Raw genomic sequence first — 15,489 nt, forward strand, 5'->3', positions numbered from 1 at the left:
CCATGGCTCACGGGCCCAGCCGCTCCGCGGCATGCGGGATCCTCCCAGACCAGGGCACAAACCCACGTCCCCTGCATCGGCAGGCGGACTCTCAACCACTGCGCCACCAGGGAAGCCCGACACCAAATATCTTTAAACACATTATTCTTCATTTTGTCTTTGCATAGGCACTTCTTGTAATGCCTTCAGTACGTCAGGCATGTTGCTAGGGGTGTGACAATGTCCTAGAGAGGTAAGGGGACTGCCTTTTTTTTTTTTTGTCGTACGCGGGCCTCTCACTGTTGTGGCCTCTCCCGCTGTGGAGCACAGGCTCCTGACGGGCAGGCTTAGCAGCCGCAGCTCACAGGCCCAGCCGCTCCGCGGCATGTGGGATCTTCCCAGACCGGGGCACGAACCCGCGTCCCCCGCATCGGCAGGCAGACTCCCAACCACTGTGCCACCAGGGAAGCCCAGGGGACTGCCATTTTTAAGTTTACATTGGAGGGGAGAGGATAAGTTGATCACTGTTTTCTCATCTCTATAACAAATCAGATCTAATGCTTTAGATATGCCAAGTCATGGATCAAAAGTTTGCATGTTGGTATCATTTTCACTCTACCACCTAATTATGGTTACTTCCCACACACAATTATGTCAAATATTACTATGAAAAGAGAGGTTGACCAGTTGTCCCCAGCCAGGGCCACCCACAGGTCACAGTACCTTCTGTTGGTTAAAACATTTCAAACAGAAAGAACCCCAGGAAAGGACCCACCCTATGCAGAATCCCTCAGAGCAGTGAGGGTGATTCTGCCTTTGCTGGGTCCATCAATACCTGTGTGACTCTCCCTGGACTCCTCCCTCCTGTGGCTCCCACGACCCATGTAGACACATCTGGGTTGTGGACAGTCCTCTGTGTCCATTTCTCCATTAGCCCCAGGTGTCTGGCATCCACCATGCTGCTGGGGCCCCTCTGGGTTCCCTCTTAGACAAGACCAAGTTGACTCACACCAGTGCCTCTTCTGCATGACCCATGCCAAGTCATCAGGAAATATTGTGGAGGCCAGTCCCAGCTTGGCCCCCTCGCTGATGGTTATAGGCTCCCGGGGCTTTCTCAGGCCCCAAAGCCCAAGCACCTGGTTCTCCCGACTGCAGAGAACCCACTGCAGACCACCGAATGTCCTCATGAACTCTCTCGTCACTAAGGGTGAACTACCCCCTCCCCACTTAAGGGAAGAGGAAGGAGGGGTGGGATGAAGGTGAAACATACAAAATGCAGCAGTTCTCTTCACTCATTTATTTTTCCCCATCGGATCCCTTGGTACATCCTTACTCCTAGATGAGTGCTTAGGACTCGTGAAACATATTTTTAAAAGACCCTCTTGTGTAAATTCCGTCTGACCTCGTAGGCCGTTTGGTCCATGATATCTATCACACTGGAACGTGTGATAGATAACCACATGCTTCATTAAACGTGCTGTGCATATGTCATAAGTCAGGGAAATATGTCATAAACTTAGGAGGCAGATGCTGTAGCAGACACGGTGGATTGCCTACCCAAATTGACTTTCCACGCCCATTCTTGCTGGCATAGTTATTCAGCATGCTCCCTGCAGGCTTCCAAGATCCCAGGGAAGGGGATTTCCCCAGATGGAAAGTGAGGAGTGCCAGGAATCCCATTTCCCAGTCCGTCTTTGCGACTGAAGCTAGCGTGGAACCCAGGTCTGGTCCTTGAGATGGAGGAGGAATCTACCAGGAGCTCCAGGAAAAAAATCTTCCAGGCTCTTCAAAACAGACAACCAGGATAAACAAAATGTGTTGTGCCCATACGATGGACTCTTATTTGGCCATAAGGAGGAATGATACCTGCTATAACAGGGATGAACTTAAAAACAGGATGCTACGCGAAAGAAGCCAAACACAAAAGCCACCTCCTCCTGCATATGAAATATACAGGAAAAGCAGACCTATAGAGACAGAAACACAGTAGCGGTCATCATGGCCTGGACAGAAGGGAGAACGCGCAGTGACTGTGAAAGGTGCTGTTTGGGGTGATGAAAACATTCTGCAGCAAGATGGAGGTGACGGTTGCACAACACTGTGAATGTACTAAATGCTAATGATTGTACCCTTTAAAATGGTTAAAATGGTGAATTCTGTGTTTTTTTAGTTTTATATTGAAGTATAGTTGATTTACAATGCTGTGTTAGTTTCAGGTGTACAGCAGAGTGGTTCAGTTATACATATACCTGTGTTATGTGTGCTTTATTGCAACTTGGAGCAAGGAGGGAACCAGGAAGAAGCAGGTGTTTCCCTGATGTCCTTGCAGCAGTGAAGGACGGCCACGTGACCCTGGGCACACACTGGGCTCCAGCCCAGTGGCCGAGGATGGCTGAGCACAGAGATGCAGAGAGACGGGGACCCTGATGTCTATGCTGAGCCCATCACACTCAGTTCGGGAACATCTCCACCTCTGGGTTTCTTATTATGGAAGATGTTTTTTAATGTGCCATGTAAAAGCAGCGCTCATTGGAATAATTATCATCTCTTTTCGGACCGCTACACAATTTCCTTCTCGACTAACTGCGGATCGCAAAAAATAGTTTGCCAGGAAATATTCCCTTGAATTCCCAGAGGACAAGATATTTCTTTCCAGTCCCCTTGAGAAAGTCTCTACCCAAACAGCAGAACTAAAGACCAAATTTGATTTCACCTCCATTCCAAATATGATTAAACTAATTTTGTTATAGAGGGAGGGAGGGGGTCAGGAACGCAGGAGTTGAACAGAGCTGGCAAGGTTTAATTTCTTGTTTGTTTCCTGCAGCCTCTGGATGTTTCTGAGGTCCTTCAAGGGTATGAATACATCCTGCAGAAATCATGGAGTAAATGGTACCCTTATGGCCCGAAAGACTTCAGTGTGGCTGATTTGCTGCCCAGATGAGATATAAATGCTGAGAGAAGTTGCTCTCAATGTCTGGAGGCTGCGGCTGAGAACTAATGCTATTTAGCTTGCATCAATCCTCACAGCCATCTATCCAACCATCCCTCTATTCAGTGGCCCCAAATAAAATTAGTTTTACGTCATTTAAATTTGGAGACCAAAACTAAGTTTGCAACTTAGAGTGAGAGCCTTCAACAAGGGAAAGAAAAAAAGATCTGGTCCCGTGGGAATTCACATGAAATGGTTCTAGCAGTACGATGGTCTGGAAGATCACCAGCGAGCGGGAGAGGAAAGAAAGGCTGGTGTGAGACGACATGATAAGAGCCCAGCGGAGTCCTGCCGTAGCCGATAAAACCGTTCCCAAAGGATTCAAGAGCAGCTCATTTTGCCCGGAAGGGCCCAGAAATCAGCTACTCAGGGAAACACGTACAGTTACTGGGAGGTGAGAGTTCTCATGGTTTTATTTTCTTCTTTATATTTTTTCCTGATCTGTTGATATGTCCCACAATAAACACGGATTATTTTTCAAAATAAGAAAAACATCTTACTTTTTAAAATATTTTTAATTCATACTGTCTACAAGGTAATGGGAAAATAGGTTTTGAAGGACGTTTGGATAAGAAAGGTAAATTCTTTCCTATCTTCTTGTGTTTTTTAAACTTTTTTTTAAAACACGTTTTGAGATGTTCAGGTTTTTCTGGGATGTGTGATTTCTCAGGATAGCAATTGGATCCCCCAGGCAGCTCTGCCTACAACTCGCTGCCTGAAACCTCAGTTGAAATGGATGTAAAACATTTATTTTACCTAAACTGACAGTTTTCAGCCCATTGAACAAAATCAGGGAAACACATGTTTCAGAGTTTGATGTTTAAATAAAACCATAAACGTACTGAGTGGAGAAGGGGGATGTTGCCCCTTTCTTGCATTCAAAGGACCTGAAATTTGAGGTATTCCCTGTGATAAATAATGTCTCAGCAACTCTGGGTGAGAGAATATTCTACAGACCCATTACGGCATCTTTAACCACAAAGCAGGGGAGGAGGACCACAAGATGATTTCCTACGTGGAGACGTTCATATTTAGCATTTTGCTTTGCCAGAGAATTCTTTCCTCAATTTAGTGTAAACAAAAATGTCAGCCACACCCTGCAGTAAAAACCCATCAAACTTTGCTCCTCTCTGTGCACTAGGAAAGGAAAACTCTCTCTCTGTCTGCCAAGTATTTTGTTTCCTTTAAAACTTGGAAGTGCGCAGATTTTCGCAGCTGTCCAAAGCCACCTTTATGAATAAAATACTTTTCATATGAAAATAACTAACGAAATTAATAATAATAAAGCTTAAATATAAGATCTGCATAAGAATAACCTCCTCGGAGCACCTCCTCCCAGGATGGCTTCATAGGGGAAATGGCAGGATCCTGGCCACCCACATAGAACCTTGATTAACAGAGCATGTGTGTACGTGTGTGGCTGTGTGTGTGTGTAAAATTTCAAAGCTGTTGATTTCAAATCTGAGAATCTCCCCTCTCCCCATCACCATTAACTCTCACCATGTGCTATGTCTTCGTTGACTCAGTTTCTGAAGCAGGAGGAGGAGGTCCTACTCCCATCCCAGGGATCTCTGAGTGAGCCGTCCTTGCCAGGGGCTTCCTCACCAGTCATCTGCACCATTTGGAGGGAACTGAGAAGTGCGTTATCCTCTCGAGTAGATTGAATTGTGTCCCCCAAAAGTTGTCTCCAAGTCCTAACTCCCAGGACCTGTGAATGTGACCTTATTTAGAAATAGTGTCTTTGTAGATGCAAGGACCTCGAGATGAGCCCAAACTGGATTTAGGGTGGGCTCTAAACCCTATGCCTGATGTCCTTACAAGAGAAAGGAGCAGAGATTGAAAACATAGAGACAGAGGAGAAGCTCAAGGGAGAGGGAATGTGAAGACAGAGGCAGCGAGCCAAGAGATGCATCTACAGGCCAGGGATTGGCAGCTGCCACCAGAAGTGGGAGAAAAGTATATTCTTCCTCTGAGCAACCAGAAGGAACCAACACTGCCAACACCTTGATTGGGGGTTTATGGCCACCAGAACTGTGAAAGAATATATTTCTGTTGTTTTAAGCCACAGAGTTGTGGTAAGTTGTTTCTCAGCTTAAAGAAGTGAATGCACTCTCCTGACATAGAACCTGGTGGTTCAGCCACAGTCTCCAAACCCTGGGTTATTCCACCTCCTTTTAGCTGCCAGCTCCACCCAGAGCTCAGCCCCCTCCTTCCATCCCACCTGCTCAGGTCTCTTCTGCTGTGTTTCTCCTACCTGCCAGTATAAGCCTTGGCTGCATCAGAATTACAGGGGGAGTTTTTAAACAATACGAGACCAGGACGGCACCAAAGATAAATTAAATAAGACTGTATTGAGGTGGGGGGTGGAGGGTGAGAGTGAGGCCTGAACACCTGAATTTTGTAACAGCCTCCAGTGCTGGTCATTTCAGCTGAAGTACAGGACCCTGTACCAGGTCTGGGGCCTCCAGCTGGCATCTACCTTACTCCCCTCCCCATACTGCCCACTGAGGTCTCTTCCACAACCACACTGGTGTAGCTCCCTGCACCCATGGGATTCAAATTTGAGGTTGCATAAGAATTTCCTGGGTAGTCTATCAAAGCGCAAATTCCCAGGCTCCTACCCACAAAGACAATTCTGTAAATCTGGTGTAGGTCCAAGAATATGAATTTTTAACAATCTTGAACTTTGTTGAACATTAGAATCTCCTTGGGAGCTTTACCAAAAAAAAACAGTGTTCAATTGAATCAGAAACACTGTGGGAAAGACACAGGCATCAGAATTGTAAAAAATTTTCAGCTGATTCCAACTTTTAGCCAAGCTTGAGACCCACTGTCTCAAGAAGTGCCTACTGAGTGCCAGCTACAGTGATGAATGAAGTAGATGATTCATGCTGGCAGGGAGGCCAGATATTATTAATCATTTAAATATACAATAAATATACAACTCTAAACTGTACTGAGTACTCTGATGGAAAAGAATGCAGTACTGTAAGATAGACTGGTATGGGACCAGGGACTGCCTCTCTGAGCAGAAGAGATAACAAGTGGAGTGTGGGGACCACAGCATCCCAAGTAGAGAGAACAGCACATGCAAAGGCCCTGGGGCAGGGAGACATTTGAGTAACCAAGGAAACGCTTGTGTGGCTGAAAGGCAGTTAGCCAAGTAAAGGAATGGGAGTGATTTTACTCAGAAGGGAGAAAAATAGAACAGGAACAGTTCTGAAGTGTGGGAAGGTGAAGGCAGACCAAGCTAGCTGAGTTGGATGTGCAGGGTTTGAGCTGTGTGTGCATTACCCAAATAGAGATGATACGCAAGCAGTAAGATACACTCGTCTGCACCAGAGCTGGAGACCCAAATCTAGCAGTCTTCACCCTGTAGAAGATATTGCAGCCATGGGTTACATCAACTTACTTAAGAATCATCTTAGATGCCCCCTTTTCCCTACCTGTGTACCCCAGACCAATCAATTACAGTCTTCTTTTTTTTTTTTTTCAGCCCCACTGCGTGGCACGTGGGATCTTAATTCCCCAACCAGGTATCCAACCCATGCCCCCTGCAGTGGAAACTTGGAGTCCTAACCACTGGACCACCAGGGAAGTCCCAATTAAAGAGTCTTTTTGATTCCATCTACCTCCCAGGTTCACCCTCTCCTCTCAATCACCAGCATGTCTGCCCTGCTGTTAATCAAACTCCTGACTCAGTTTCTCCTTTTCCTAATCCATCCTTCACACCAATCCAGAGCAAGCTGATCTGATCTTACCCCTCCTTTGCTAGCAACTCTTCCACAGCTCAGAGTCACCTATAGAACAAAATATGCCATCCTTGGCATAATGGCCAAAGGCCTTTGTTATCCGACCTCTACTTGCTTGTCCAGCCTTGTCTGCACTACTCCAGACCCTCAGACACCCTGCTCCCCAACCTCACTGAGCTACTAGCTGTCATTGGCTGCCCTCCTGAGTTTCCCAATAAGGCAGCATCTTGGCATATGCATGTCTCCCTCTGTCTGTAAAGACCTCCAACATGCCTAGAATTTTGTCAGCTCGGCACCTCTCTTCTCCTTTTTGAGAGATGTCCTTTTACAACCTCCAACAGGTGATACAGGTGGGAGCTCTTATCCTCCAGCAGACCCGGCCCTGCAGCACAGGGTAGACCCATGGCCAACCTGAACCATCACAGCTCCTCCTAGGACTTTGGAACTTGGGGTCAGAGGGAGAGAGAGGTCAGTACCTTTCTGACATGAAGATGAACAGGATATGGTAATGGGGAGGTGTCAGCAGCCTCACTCCCCACGAGGTGGAGAAAGCCCATCTCCAGGGTGAAGTACTGAGGCTGATGTCGGTGAAGAGAAGCAGGAGGATGGCCCGGCAGACTCACTGGAGGCCCAGCTCAGGTGTGTGTGAGGCCACGTGATCCTTCCAACATTCTCCATTTACACCTAAGCTGGTCTGAATTAGATAACCGTCCCTTGCAGGCTTAACGCATGAATCATACAGCATTGGTGGAGGAGAAGAGTGAAGGAAGTTTGCGGGCAGGTGGGCACAGCCCCTATAGATGAGCAAGCTCAATGCAAGACAGTCACAGATCCCAGAAGAGGTCCTGGGGTGGCCACTCAGCTTCTGGGATCCTGAAACCTCTGAGCACTTAATCTGCCAAAGCTGGGGCTGCTCATCTACCTGGCAAGCAAGGGCTCCCTCGCTGAGCCCCCATACGGTCCAATGATGGACATGTTCCAAAAAGACAATAGTGACAGGCGAATAGCGGAATGCCTCAGGCTTGTCCCTGAAACCCTCACCCTTCCAGACACTGATACCTTCGCCTGCCTGGGATCTGCCCTCACGTGGCCATTGGGGCGTCCCATCTCCTGTTCCCCTTCAATTATCAGTCCCAAATCCACCAGCTTCATTTCCTGGTATGTGACACTCGTGGTCCCCCTTATATAAGGTTCCTTGGATCTCTACCTCCGTGGATGAGCAGTGATCCATGCGTGGGTGCCACCCTCGTGGCTCAGGATGGAGGGTGGAGAGGGCAAGGTTGGACAGAGGCTCAAACTGGACTGTGTGGTGGTCCTGAGGTCTGTTCCCATGCCCTGGGTGCAGAGGCCACATGTCCAGGAGCTTTCTTCAGCCATGCCGAGGTCAGGCCTGTCCTTCTGAGCCTTCCAGAACCCAATTCTTTGCCCAGTGGTAGAATTCCCACCCACACAGCACAGCTGATCTGCACAAAAGGAAATGAATTCAAGCCGTTGTGAGTTGAAGAAAGTCTCTTAGAAAAATTTTGCCTTAAAGAGTTAGATTTTAATGTTACATAGATAATTAATCTTTTCCTGACTTGAGAAGTTTTCTGTCCTATTTAACACCATGTCTTTGCATCTTTGTATCTGTTGTACCTAATTATAAAGCATAGGTCACAAGAAATGGGTTCTCAAGAAATGCCCTCGAGCTGCAACTCCTGGCAAATCAGCTCTAAAAGAGTGGTAGAAATAGTCACTCCTGGGAAGATGGAGGTTGTCTGCTGGGCTTTTAAGTATGTGAAGGTCACATAGACATCTTAAATGCAACAGATCTGAAATCAAACTACCACGGACTAATCAACCCTTTGCACACCTGTTGTTCCCACCCCAAATTGCTTCGCCAAGTCAGGAATCTCAAATCCAATGCCAGATCCCACTAAGGTTACAACGCCCAATCCTCTCCTCTGCCCACCTCCGTGCTATCAGGAAATCCTCTTCGGTCCCTACCTGGCCATGTGACATTCCTGGTTGAAACACTTTGATGGACCTTTGTCACCCACAAGATAAATTCCAAACTACCATCTCTTGACACACAAAACCCTCCATAACTTAGCCACTGCCTCTCCTTTCAACCCTGCCACCCAGGGTGACCATCTGTCCCAGTTTTCCCAGGACTAAGGAGGTTCCCAGGATGTGGGACCTTCAGTTCTAAAACCAGGAAAATCCAAGGCAAACGGAGACAAATTGCTTTCCACTCTAGAAATACTGAACTGCCTGTAGTTCTGTTATGGGCTGAATGCTTGTGTCCCACCCCCCAAAATCCCTATGTTGAAGCCTTAAGACCCCATGTGATGGTAGCTGAGATGGAGCCTTTGGGAGGTAAATAGGTTTGGATGAGGTCATGAGGGTGGGGTCCCCATGATGGGATTAGTGCCCTTATAAGGAAAGGAAGACAGAGATCTCTCTCCCCTTCCACAGGCACACACTGAGGAAGGGTATTGTGAGCACACATTGAGAAAGTGGCTGTCTACAAGACAGGAAGCAGATTTCACCAGAAACCAAATCAGCCAGAACCTTGATCCTGGACTTCCAGCCTCTAGAACTGTGAGAAATTTGTGTCGTTGTTTATGGCCCCAGGCCAAGGTATTCTGTTACAGCAGCCCGAACTGACTGAGACAACTTCCCTATTACCCAGCTATGATTTTCCAACATGAAGTGTTGCTTTGTGCTGTTCAGTCAGCCTGCACCTTTTCCCTAGTCCCCCTTTTTACCTGATTAACTGCTATTTATGCTTCAAGACTCAGCAAAGGAGACTTCTCAGCCTGGAAGTGTTTCTTGGCTTCATGCTGGCACCTCTACTCTGTACCCATGGAGGTCTGGAGGTGCAACTGTCACGGTACTGTCCTTGGGTGGAACACTTTCCCTGTGTGTCTGGCCCTCATCAGAGGGGAAGTAATCACAGGCTGGACCTGTGTCCCATTCATCCTGTATCCACAGCCCAGCCCAGCATCTGACATGTAGGAAGTGGTCAATCAGTGATTGAATCTGTTATCTGGGACACCCATGTATAAATGTTTATTTTAAAAAGTGCTATTTCCAATTCAACAAACTTCCCAACCCTAATTAGCACTTTGGCCATTTTGAATACAGGAACTTTCCAGTTTAGCTTTTCACATGCCAGCGACCAGGAGGAGGCTGATCCAGAATTGACCAAAGGCCCTGGAATAACCTCTGTGTCTACATCACACTTGATGATTGATTTTGGAAATGTGCTATCAGATGCTTAATTTACTGCACATTTTCTTTGGGACTGAGATATCCAGTAAAACGTGTTTTAAATTTGATTATGATAACGCATCCTTGTTATAAGCTTAAAGGATGTAATAAATGTAAAGGTACTTTAAGATATGTAAACACTGATATAAACATAACACATTATTACTAAGGTTTTCATCCTCAGAATTATTGTGGGGTGGGCTCCTGGCACATCCCCCAGAAAACTGAGCATCCGGGGAGGTGTAGAATTGACATGGTTCCTCCATTCATTAGCACGTGGCTCACACAAGTAATGTCACTGTTCTCAGCCTCCAGCTCCATCAAAAATAAGTGGGGACTATAACATCTGTCTCATAGGGTTGGGGTGAAAATGAAATGTTAGTGTCTGAACAAAGCCTAGAGTTCCAGAGGGGAACAGTGTTGGTGATGGTGCTGGAAGGGGATGGCACTGGGATGGTAGTCATGTTAATGATGACGGTGCTGATGATGTTGGTGCTGGTGATGATGGTGGTGCTGGTGATAAGATGGTGATGATGGTGCTTGTGATGGTGGTGTTGGGATGGTGGGTCTGAAAGCTGTCAGATGGCCTTGACAAGGCTCAGTGTTCTGCTCATAAGGAAGGTGGCCAGTAAATGTTTTTTGACTGAATAAATGAAACAAGTGACTTGGGGGTCCTTTTATTCCACTATACTTTGTCACTATTTTAAATTCAACAGGCTAGAAAGACAAATATCATATGATATCACTTGTATGTAGAAACTTAAAAAAAATGATACAAATGAACTTATTTACAAAACAGAAATGGACTCACAGACATAGAAAACAAACTTACGATTACCATAGGGGAAAGTGGGGGCAGGAGGGATAAATTAGGAGTTTGGGATTAACATATACACACCACTATATATAAAATGGGTAAACAACAAGGATCTACTATACAGCAAAAGGAACTATACTCAATATCTTGTAATAACCTATAATGGAAAAGAATCTGAAAAAGAATATGTGTGTGTGTGTGTCTGTGGATACATATATATAAAATGGAATCACTTTGTTGTATAATTGAAACTAACACAACATTGTAAATTAACTATACTTCAATTTTTAAAGTTTTTGAAAAAGAAAAGAGAAAAGAAAACTTCAACAGGCTCAATGACGTGTAATATTATAAGAGTCCAAACTACATTAAAAATCAATGTTAAGCGAAGACAAGCTTTCCAGGACCTGATTTTCCTACTAGATAATGATTACTTCCACTAAAATCTGGTTACATATGTTGGAGATCTTTAATGTTTTCCCTTCTCTTTTTTCTTTTGCCCAGGCGTGATCTCACCTTGTTGTATAAGCCCTATTGTGCAATTCAGAGGACTTTCTGATGCTGACCTAGTGCAGATGCTCAGTTCCTCTGAGCCAGGATGCACTTGAATATTGTAAGAGAGAGATGATCTTGAAGAAACCTTTCTTTTCCCCTGAGCTCCACTTTGGAGCAGTGACTAGAAAAAAGGTCCAAGCTCAGTTCTAAAATTAGAATTAGACATGTTCAATTAAATCTAAATTTTGGCAAAGAATGGATTTCAAGTCACAGTTAAACTCTGAGAATAAACAAGAAGTCACCAAAGGCATGTGACTGCTCCTTGGCCAGACTTGGGGTCACTGCCCATGTCTGTGAACCAGATGTAGTACCGTTGTTCCACCAGCTGGTTTTTCCCAACCAAACGCCCACACAATTAATGATCGGCGTTATGCTTCCTCTCCTCCCCTTCTAGCAGCTCTGTTTAGCAATGTCCAGACTCATTCCTCAGATGCTTATGTGAGAGCAAATCTAATCAAATCCAGATGAGAAAAATATGTCTAAAAAGGAAGGAAGTGATTTAGTGGCACACTTGAAGACTTACATGCAAATGTATTGACATTAGTCTGTGCATAGAAATTATAATATTTCCATGATTCTCACATGGGAATTGTACTAAAAGCGTCTGCACACCAGGAGTATGAGACTGTAAGACAGTGTCATAACATGGAACCCACTGCCAGGTACAGAATAAATTAGGTGTGTTTGTGTGGCATTTATACATAAGGCTTTATTAATAATGAGATCTCATTGCATATGTATAAGCATATGTGTTGTCAATTGACTTCCTCAAAAATGCCTGTTATTGGTATTATTTAAATCAAGACCATCAAACTGGGCTGCAGAAAGAGCCCAGTCTTCTAAATGGAGAAAAAAACACTACATATACACACAGAAATCTCCAGGAACAGCCAAAGAAATCATAACCAAAGTTGCTTAATTGAAACTTCATCCTTGACTTGAGAAATGAATGTAATTTTGATTTTTGGTTACATCTGTCCTCTATTCATCTACTGCTTCACTAATTATTTCTTGAGCACCTACTCTGTGCCAGGCACTGTTCTATTAATAGTATAATTCTTCCTTCGGCATTTGTTACATTGTAAAAAGAACTTCCTGCAAAGAATAAACTATGATATGTGATTAAGTTCAAGTTACTGTCTCAAAAGCTTATTAATCAACAGTATGAAGGCAAGTGTACAGACGCCTTCAACATTCTTCACTTTCCTAGTTTATGATATTAAGTTTAGAGATGTGGAAATACTTATGTCCTTTTGTCTAAAAATGACATCATTTCCTACAGCGAGAGCCACTTTTAGGAGCATTACCAACTCTGATGCACTTGGACCTTTGTGTCTTTTTATTTCTCCTGTCAAGATACAATCCCCTCCAAACTATTTCCCTCTTTCTAAACATTTCTCTCCAGACATTCTGAGCTTAATTGTATCTGAGAAGTAGAGCTGAGAGAACTCACAAATGGCCAGGAGTCTAAAATCTTGATTTGTCATCTTAATTCTGCCACTTACTCTACTGGGACCTTACATTGTATGAGAGGGCAATTCCTTAAAGAAGAGATGTCCCACCTTAGAACGATATCCTGGGGTCTATCACTGGGACATCAGGTAAGACAAGAACCAGGAGTGATTTTTCACCACTAAACTGGAGAGTATCTGGAGTTGATGCATGCAATTCATTACCGGCATCCCTGGAGGCTGGAGCAACCCTCTGGGAAAATCATTCACATTTCACAAGTCACAGAAGTCTTGATTCATTCGATATCAGCCATTTCAGTCCTGGGAAAAGTTCCTTTGGAAACAACATCTCTAAAAGTAAGTGATACGTTCATAAAGATGCCCGCTCCAGAACGTCACTGCTCAGGGAGCTCTAATTGAAACTGAGTCCCCCTAAAACTGAGTTTCCTTGCTGAGTTTATGACGAATTTCTGTCCAAAACTTTATTCTTTTTCTTGTCCTGCCCCTGTTGCCCTCAGGATTGAGGAATATCAAAGAAAAGGGGGAACTGAAACCAAGCAGGACCCTTTGGGGCCCTCCCAGGTACAAAAACCTCTCCATTTCTTGTTTGTAGAAAAAATGGCTTACTCTCCTATGCCTTTTCCGAGTTCCAGAGAGCATGCTCAAGTATGAGAACAATAGAGTCACAGGACTTCCATGTCCTCCTGAAGGGATATAGATAACAATCTGACACATACCTTTGAGTTGTTCTGCAGAAACTAACACCCCCCACCACCCAGGTGGAGGATGGTGACTCCATGCTGACCACAAGTACTGAGACCCCAGCCTGGTTGGAACCAGAAGGTTGAGATTCCTGAAACACCACTCTGTCACCTCACCAACAACAAATCAGAAGAAAATCCATGAGCTATTCACACATCCTATGACCCTGGCCCCTAACACTGTCTCCAGAAACTCTTGCCTGAAAGCCATCAAGGAGTTTAGGTCTTCTGAGCATGAGCTGCCCATTCTCCTTGTTTGGCACCCTGAAAATAAACCCTTACTTTGCTGCAAACACCTGCTGCAAACACCTGCTGGAGGCACACAAGCCCTGGTTGGATAACATTACCATTGATTGAATTCTTCAATTCCACCGCAGTGCTGCCAAGACTTGGTGCATTTTAAGGGCACTTACCTTCTCACAGTCACTGCAGTCCTCAGGCTCTTGCTTCTGCACACGCTGTCCTCATTAACAACATGTCCACTCTGACAGGAGCCTCAGTGTCTTCCTCATTGACACACCTACATGCACATATGCACAGACACATGCACATGGCTTCCATGTGTTCATGAGTGAGTACAACGGCAATTATAGAAGACTGACATGGGTGGGGACAGGACAGTGTGCCACAACCACAGAGCCAACTTTGAATTGACAAGTGGGTATCCCTGCTTTTAAAATATCCTTTGGCCCCTCACCAGGCCATTGAAGAATTTCCACTCAATCCTCTTGTGTTTTTGTCCTTTCCCGTCTGACTTCCTCAACTCCTCCTACCTAGTGTTACACCTCCTCCCAGTCTGAAAATAATTCTCCCATTACCCCAGGATTCACTCCCCTCCTACAGCCAAATTCTGGTCCCACCTTCCTCTGTTCACCCACGTCAGCAAGGTGCCCAGCAAGGTGCAAAGTGCTTCCATATACAGGATCCACCAGAAAGCAACGGTGGTTATAAGGGGAAACTTATTCCTCCTTTACAGATGTCCTGTGGAGCATTTCTTACAATTGCTAAACAGTGAAAAGAACTCAGATGATCAATAACAATAACGCAAACATTTAAAAATCAATTACACTAGTGGTTGCCTAGGGCTGGGAGGAGGAGGAGGGTTGGAAGTGATAGGTAAAGAGCATGAGGTTTCTCTTTGGAGTGACGCAAATGCTGTAAAATTTTGGTGATGGTTGAACAGGCCTGTGACTGTGCTAAACAACATAGTCAGCAACTGAGTTGTACACTTTAAATGAGCAAATCTTATGCTATACAAATTATATCTCAATAAAGCTGTGACCAAAAATAATTATACTCTATTCTCATGATGAAATAGTATATAACAAATGAAATGTGAGATTGTGAAGATCCTGTTGACCTCCACCCCCAGGACAGACTGTGCTTTGATCTTTTTGAGGTCTTGCCTTTCCTGTTTGTCATCTGGCTGCTATACTTATCTGTTCATCTTTAAGACTCAGCTTCTATTACAACTTATTTTGTTATTGGACCCCACTCTATGCTTTGGCAATGGCTTTTGGACTGAAATGCACAGGCTTGGAGTCCAGGAATATTTGGATTTGATTTCCTTTCTGGACTATTCAAGAGCCTTGAGCAACCCAGCTTAAACATTGGCTTTGCCTAAGGGACACACTGCATCCATGTCATCACTATGTTGCATCCCTGCCCTGCCTGGGGCCAGCCTAGGGCAAAGTCAAACAGGTGTTCAGAGCACAACATTTAAGGAGGCACTCAGTCTCAGGAGTGCAAGTGCACAGTCAGCCCCTGAATCTGTGCCTCCTTAAGAGAGAGGTGCTCAGGTTGGAAAATTTTAAAGAGATATTCACTTTCATGTATAGATGGTGCATTTGCAAGGGCCTGAGAATAAGTGCCTCCTTAAATGTTGTGCCCAAATTGTCTCTATTCTTGCTGATCCCAGGTACCCAGAAGG

This window comes from Stenella coeruleoalba (genome assembly GCF_951394435.1).
Source record: "Stenella coeruleoalba genome assembly, chromosome: 6".
NCBI classification, from domain to species: domain Eukaryota; kingdom Metazoa; phylum Chordata; class Mammalia; order Artiodactyla; family Delphinidae; genus Stenella; species Stenella coeruleoalba.